Source organism: Lactuca sativa, chromosome 5, assembly GCF_002870075.4.
Source record: "Lactuca sativa cultivar Salinas chromosome 5, Lsat_Salinas_v11, whole genome shotgun sequence".
Classification (NCBI taxonomy): Eukaryota; Viridiplantae; Streptophyta; class Magnoliopsida; order Asterales; family Asteraceae; genus Lactuca; species Lactuca sativa.
Window position 1 is genome coordinate 126,490,030 of NC_056627.2, and position 6,935 is coordinate 126,496,964.

The window sequence follows — 6,935 nt, forward strand, 5'->3', positions numbered from 1 at the left end:
TGTTTAATGAAACCCTAATTTCCAGGGTTTGAGACCTATTTAAAGGGGCTTATGGCCGTCATTTGCGGCCACCAACCACTAGAGAGAAACCCTAAAGAGATTTGAGCGTTTTGGGAGAGAGAAGAGGCCATTGTTGACCCTTGAAGCTTTGTTTGGCAAGGCAAAGGAGATTCTAGCTAAGAGAAGGCAAGGGAGGTGGACATCTTTCGATTTTGGAGCTCAGAGCATCATCTTGGAGGTATATTTGGCTCCCTTTTTCTGTTGTTATGTTGAACATGGGGGTTTAGGGTTTCTTGACCCCTTTGTTGGTTAGATTTGATGTCCATTTCGTCCCTATTTGTGATGAGGCTTGAGATGAGATCCATAGAGGTCCAGAGAAGCTTTATTCCTTAAGATTTATGAGGGTTCATAAGAGTATTGACCTAGAGTTGTCAAATATGGGGCTAAAACATCATTTATGAGCAAATAGTTGTTGTTTGAGCACCAAGGTTTGGACTTTACGTGATTATCATGCCTGGGGAGGCCAAATCTATGATTGTATGGAACAGATCTGACCTCAGAAGTGAGTTTGAGTTTATGCATGGCATGGACTCGCCGAGTCTGAAGAACAAACTCGGCGAGTAGCATGAAGTCTGCCCATAACCACTCAACGAGTGGTCTTTCCGAGTTGAGCGGTCGACTCAGTGAGTCAGGGAGAGTCAAGGGGTGGGGCTGACTCAAGTCTGAACTCGCCGAGTTGTTCTTGAGACTCGGTGAGTTGAGTCGTGGTGGTCCTGCGATTCATGCCAGGTGGAACTCGTCGAGTTAGGGAAGCACTCGACGTGTCAAGAGAGGATCCAAAGGAGTCAGTGGACACGTATAGACTCGCCGAGTCGCCCTAGTGCACTCGCCGAGTCCGGTCAAAGTTGACCGTTGACCTTGTTGACCTTTAGGGTTGAGTTAAGTTGTATTTATGGGTGTATTACTTTGTGTGATTAGGCGGAGGCTAGATCACATTTATTCCAAGACAGATATTTACCGAGACACCCGAGGTGAGTCTTCTCACTATACTTTACCTAGTGTGGTAATAGAGTTCAGAGACAGAGTATTATAGAGTTATATGCCAGAGTGATTGCATGTTATTATGTGTTGTGATTTGTGATATGCATGATTATAGAGTTACAGAGTTGGGACTTTCGGGTCCCTAGAGTTAGGGCCAGAGGGCCCACAGAGAGTTAGGGCTGGAGGGCCCCACTGAGACACATTGACCAGAGGGTCAACAGAGTTACAGCCTCAAGTGGCTACTATGTGATTAGTGTGGTATTTTGGAGAAACTCACTAAGCTTATGCTTACAGTGTTCAGTGTTATGTGTTTCAGGTACCAGTGATGACCATTGGAAGGCGTCGGCTTGATTCGTACACACATATGGGAATTGGATGTATTTTGATCTTGGGAGACATTGTGATTTGAAAACTTGATGTTATGACATTTTGTGAATGATTTTTTTAATTAAAAATGTGTTTTTCAAAAGTGAAAATTTGTTTTAATTTTCACGGTGTTACACCTTCCGGTCCACATCATAATGCCTTCCGGCCCATATCATAATGCCTTCCGACCCATATCAAGCGAAGCATACATATCGCATACAAAACAGGCAACTCATAGCATACAATGCATATATCTCATAGCATACCAGACCTTCCGGTCACACATAGGTACCCTTCCAGGTACAATATAGTGAGAAGACTCACCTCGTATGATGTCTAGTATCTCACATGCTCGATATCTCTGAACCTCGAAACAACGACCTAGCCTCGCCTAATCACAACAAGTAATCATTCCAGATCATTAATTGCTCTCAAGGCTATACTACATCCCTTTCTACAATTCTACAGAAGGGTAAAAGACCATTTTACCCCTCCCTGACTCAAAAGTCCACATGTTGACCAAAACCCTAAATGTCAACAAAAGTCAACAGCAAGCAGTACGCGGGGCGTACCAACTCCTGTACGCGGGGCGTACCCTTGCACTCCAGAATCGGGGAATGTGATCCCCTACGCGGCACGTACTGGGATTACGCCCAGCGTAAATCCCGGTTTCTTACTTTCTTCATTTTAGGTCTTAAACAGTTAAGACATAATCTCACATTCCAGATTTGGCCATTCTAATACCTCTTAATCCATAAAGTCGAAACCTTTAAGCCTTTGCATGGCTATAAAGGTTCCCACACCTTCTAACACCTTTCCTTTCTCCTCCAAAAGTCTAGATCTCATGCATGGCTCAACATTTACGTCCAAGATTGCATTTTTATGAACATACAACTCATATAGTCCTGGAATATGATAGATCTAGGCCAATGGAGACTATTTGCTCATAAAGTCTCCATCTTGGGACCAAAAACCCTAGAATTTGGTCCAAGAAGCACACAACACAAATAACAAGGCAAGTTCTGAACTTTATACCTCAGGAAGAAGCTCCAACCTCTGTAGACCTCAGATCTACTCTTTTCCACCAACTTCTAGCTCCTACAATGGCCTCCTTTTCTCTTTCACCACCTTGAAATGACACTTTGAAACTTAGAACACTCACACACAAGCTAAGGACGAAGGGATTACTCTCTTAGGGTTTCTTTCTGTGAGATGGTGGCTAAGAGACAAGACCATCTCATTCCTTTTATAGCCCTCAAGTCATATTAGGGTTTTGCATCTGGGCCGGTTACGCCCGGCGTAACCTTGGGTATGAGTACGCGCAGCGTACTCCATAGTACGCCCAGCGTACTCACAAGCCTAGCATTTACATAAAGGGACCTAATATGACAACTTGGAAAAGAAGAAGGGTTAAATGGTTGAACCTGAATTTTGGGATGTTACAATTCTCCCCCACTAGAAACAGACTTTGCCCTCGAAGTCTTATACCGAAAACAACTTCGGATACTGCTTCCGCATTTCTGACTCTGACTCCCACGTCAGCTCGGACCCCTTCAGAAGCTGCCACTGAACCTGCACCAACGGTACCTCCTTGTTCCTCAGCACCTTGATCTTCCGATCCCGAATCACAAGTGGTCTCTCAGCATAATTCAGGCCCGCATCCACCTGAATATCCACCAGTGGCACTACCGTCGACTCGTCGGCTATACACTTCCTCAACTGAGACACGTGGAAGGTATCATGAATCTGGCTCAACTCCGCAGGTAGCTCCAATCAATATGCTACTCTGCCTACCCTCGCAATCACTCTAAACGGCCTAGTATACCGGGGCCCCAACTTTCCCCTCTTCCTGAATCGAATCACTCCTTTCCAAGGAGACACCTTCAGGAGTACCAAATCCCCAACCTGAAACTCGAGCTCGGATCGTCGCCTATCTGCATAACTTTTTTGGCGACTCTGAGTGGTCAACAACCTCTGCCTGACCTGTTGTGTCTGCTCTATCATCCGAAGCACTATCTCCGTACTACCCATCACACGTTGCCCTACTTCACCCCAGCAAATGGGGGTCCGACGCCTCCTCCCATACAACAGCTCAAAGGGTGGCATACCAATGCTTGAGTGATGGTTGTTGTTATAGGAAAACTCAGCCAAGGGCAAATACATGTCCCAACTCCCTTCGAAATCCAATACACATGCCTGAAGCATGTCCTCGAGCATCTGAATCGTCCGCTCACTTTGTCCGTCCGTCTGTGGGTGGTATGCGGTACTGAAATGCAGCCTCGTACTCAACTCCTCGTGAAACTTCTTCCAAAATCTAGAAGTAAAACACACATCTCGGTCTGAAACACTCGAGATCGGAACTCCATGCCGCGATACCACCTCCCTCACGTACAACTCTGCCAGCCTCTCAGCAGAAGACCTCTCACTGATAGCAAGAAAGTGAGCGCTCTTCGTCAACCTGTCCACAATCACCCAAATCGCATCGACACCTCTTGCAGTCCATGGCAATTTGGTGATCAAATCCATGGTAATCTGTTCCCACTTCCACTCGGGAATCTCCAATGGCTGCAACTTACCATGTGGACGCTGGTGCTCGGCCTTAACCTTGCGACAGGTCAAGCACCTCTCCACGAACCATGCGACATCTCTCTTCATACAGGGCCACCAATATTCCCTTTTCAGGTCCAAAAACATCTTAGTGGCCCCGGGATGGATCGACAACCTTGATCTATGGGCCTCCTCCATCAAGATGGCACGCATTCCGCCCACAAACGATACCCAAATCCGACCCTGAAAGGTCATAAATCCTCGACTATCGGTAACGAACTCCGATACCTACCCAATCACCCGCTCCCTTTTGCGGTTTTCCGGTCTCAAGTCCTCCGCCTGGGCCCCTCGAATGGTGTCCAACACCGGAGTCATCATTGTCAATCTCATACAAACGTATCGTATCGGGGCGCCCTCCGCCCTAGGGCTCAAGGCATCAGCTACAACATTAGCCTTGCCCGGGTGGTACAGAATCTCACAATCATAATCCTTTACCACATCTTACCATCTCCTCTGGCGCATATTCAGGTTGGGTTGATCCATCAAGTACTTCAAACTCTTGTGGTCTGTGTATATGGTACACCGAACCCCATACAGATAGTGACGCCAGATCTTGAGGGCGAACCCCACAGCCCCCAGCTCCAGGTCGTGGGTGGGATACCTCGACTCATGATGCTTCAGCTGCCTCGATGCACATGCTATCACATGCCCCCTCTGCATAAGCACTGCTCCCAACCCGGATATCGATGCATCACAGTACACCACAAAATCCACCATCCCTTCCGGGAGTGCGAGCACCGGGGCTTCGCACAACTTCTGGCGAAGTGTCTCAAATGAGGTCTGCTGCTCCGGACCCCAGGAAAAAGCGACACCCTTCCGGGTCAACTTGGTGAGTGGCACAACGATCTTGGAGAAATCCTTAATAAATCTCCGATAATAGCCGGCCAATCCTAGAAAGCTCCTGATCTCGGTGGGCGATCTCGGCACCTCCCACCTCATGATCGCTTCAATCTTGGCAGGATCGACCAATATCCCATTCTGGTTGACGAGATGTCCCAAGAACCGGACCTCTCATAACTAGAACTCACACTTGGAGAATTTGGCATAAAGCCTCTCCGATCTCAGAACTCCAAGGCTCTCCCTCAAATGCTCCTCATGTTGTTCTCTAGATCTCGAATACACCAAGATATCATCAATGAATACGATCACCGACCGATCCAGCATCGGTCTGCACACCCTGTTCATGAGATCCATGAACGCGGATGGTGCATTGGTGAGCCCAAAAGTCATCACCACGAACTCGTAATGCCCATAACGAGTTCTGAACGTTGTCTTTTGGATATCCTCATCTCGAACCCTCATCTGATGATAACCCGACCTCAATTCTATCTTGGAGAACCAAGACGCCCCCCGCAACTGATCAAAAAGATCATTGATCCTCAACAATGGATAACGGTTCTTCACCGTCAACTTGTTCAACTCCCGGTAATCAATGCACATCCGGTGTGAACCATCCTTTTTCTTGACAAAAAGGATCGGTGCTCCCCAAGGCGAGCTACTCGGTCGAATAAACCCCTTCCCCAGCAGCTCCTGAAGCTACGAGGATAACTCCTGCATCTCTGGCGGCGCGAGGCGATAAGGCGCCTTGGCGATAAGTGCTGCTCCCGGAACCAAATCGATACGGAACTCCACTTGCCTCTCGGGAGGCACACCCGGAAATTCCTCGAGAAAAACATTCGGGAACTCGCACACTATCGGAACCTCATCAATCGAACCTGGCCTCCCAGCGGCCACTCGCGTGTCCATCACATAGGCTACGAATCCACTGCAGCCCTGCTGCAAACTCTGTCTCGCCCTGGCAGCCGAGCAAAACGCTGACCCACATCGGGTTCCCTCGCCATACACCGTAAGTACTCCCCCACTAGGGTCTCGTATCGTCACCAACTGACGCTCGCAGTCTATAACAGCTCCAAATCGGCTCAACCAATCCATGCCCACTATAACACATATGTCCCCCATCGCAATCGGGACCAGATCTATCGGGAACTCCACACTGAAGATCTCAAGGATACATCCTCGAATCACATCCGTAGCATACACTGCTCGCTCGTCAGCTATGGAAACTTGCAGAGGTCGACTCAACGCCTCTCGAAGGATACTAATGTGCTGACTAAATGCCAAGGAAACAAATGACCGACTCGCACCCGAGTCAAATAACACCAAAGCAGGTACATAAGTCACAAGAAAAGTACCTATGTATATCATCATATAAGCACAATATCTCAACTAAAAAAGATAAATACATAATACATACCATCCACAACATCGGGCGTTGCGCGGAACTCCTCCGCAGTCAACTGGAAAGCTCTCCCACAAGCCTTCGGAGCCTCATCCTTCACCGATCGAACCTCGGTAACCCTAGCAGCAGGTGTAGATCCCTGTGCTGACCCTTGATGCAACTGTGGACACTCGGCCTTCCAGTGGCCAGTCTGGTTGCAATGAAAGCAAACCATAAATCCCTTGGGGCAATCCTTGGCAATATGCCCCTCCTTGCCTCATTTGTAGCAAGCACCCAATCGATAGGCCCCCTCATAACCCTTGCCGCACTTCCTGCAAGTGTGGCCCTTTTGGCCTCTAGTCCTCAAATCAGCAGACTTGGTCCGCTTGGCTGCCGACTGAGAATGAACCGGCCGCCGATCCATCCTCTGAGACTCGGCCTCCTCCCTAGCCTGAGTCTCCAACTCAATCTCCCTCTTCCTAGCATTTTCCTAGAGCTCAGCAAATGTCCAGTACGTCGAGTTCGACACGAACTCCTGAACGTCCCTCCTCGGAATGCCCAAATACCGGCTCATCTGTGCCTGCTTAGTAGACACCTGCTCAGAGCAGAACATCACCCTCTCATGAAACTTCCGGGTAACCACAGTAACTGAATCATTACCCTGCTTGAAGGTCAAGAACTCCTAAACCAACCGTTCACTCTC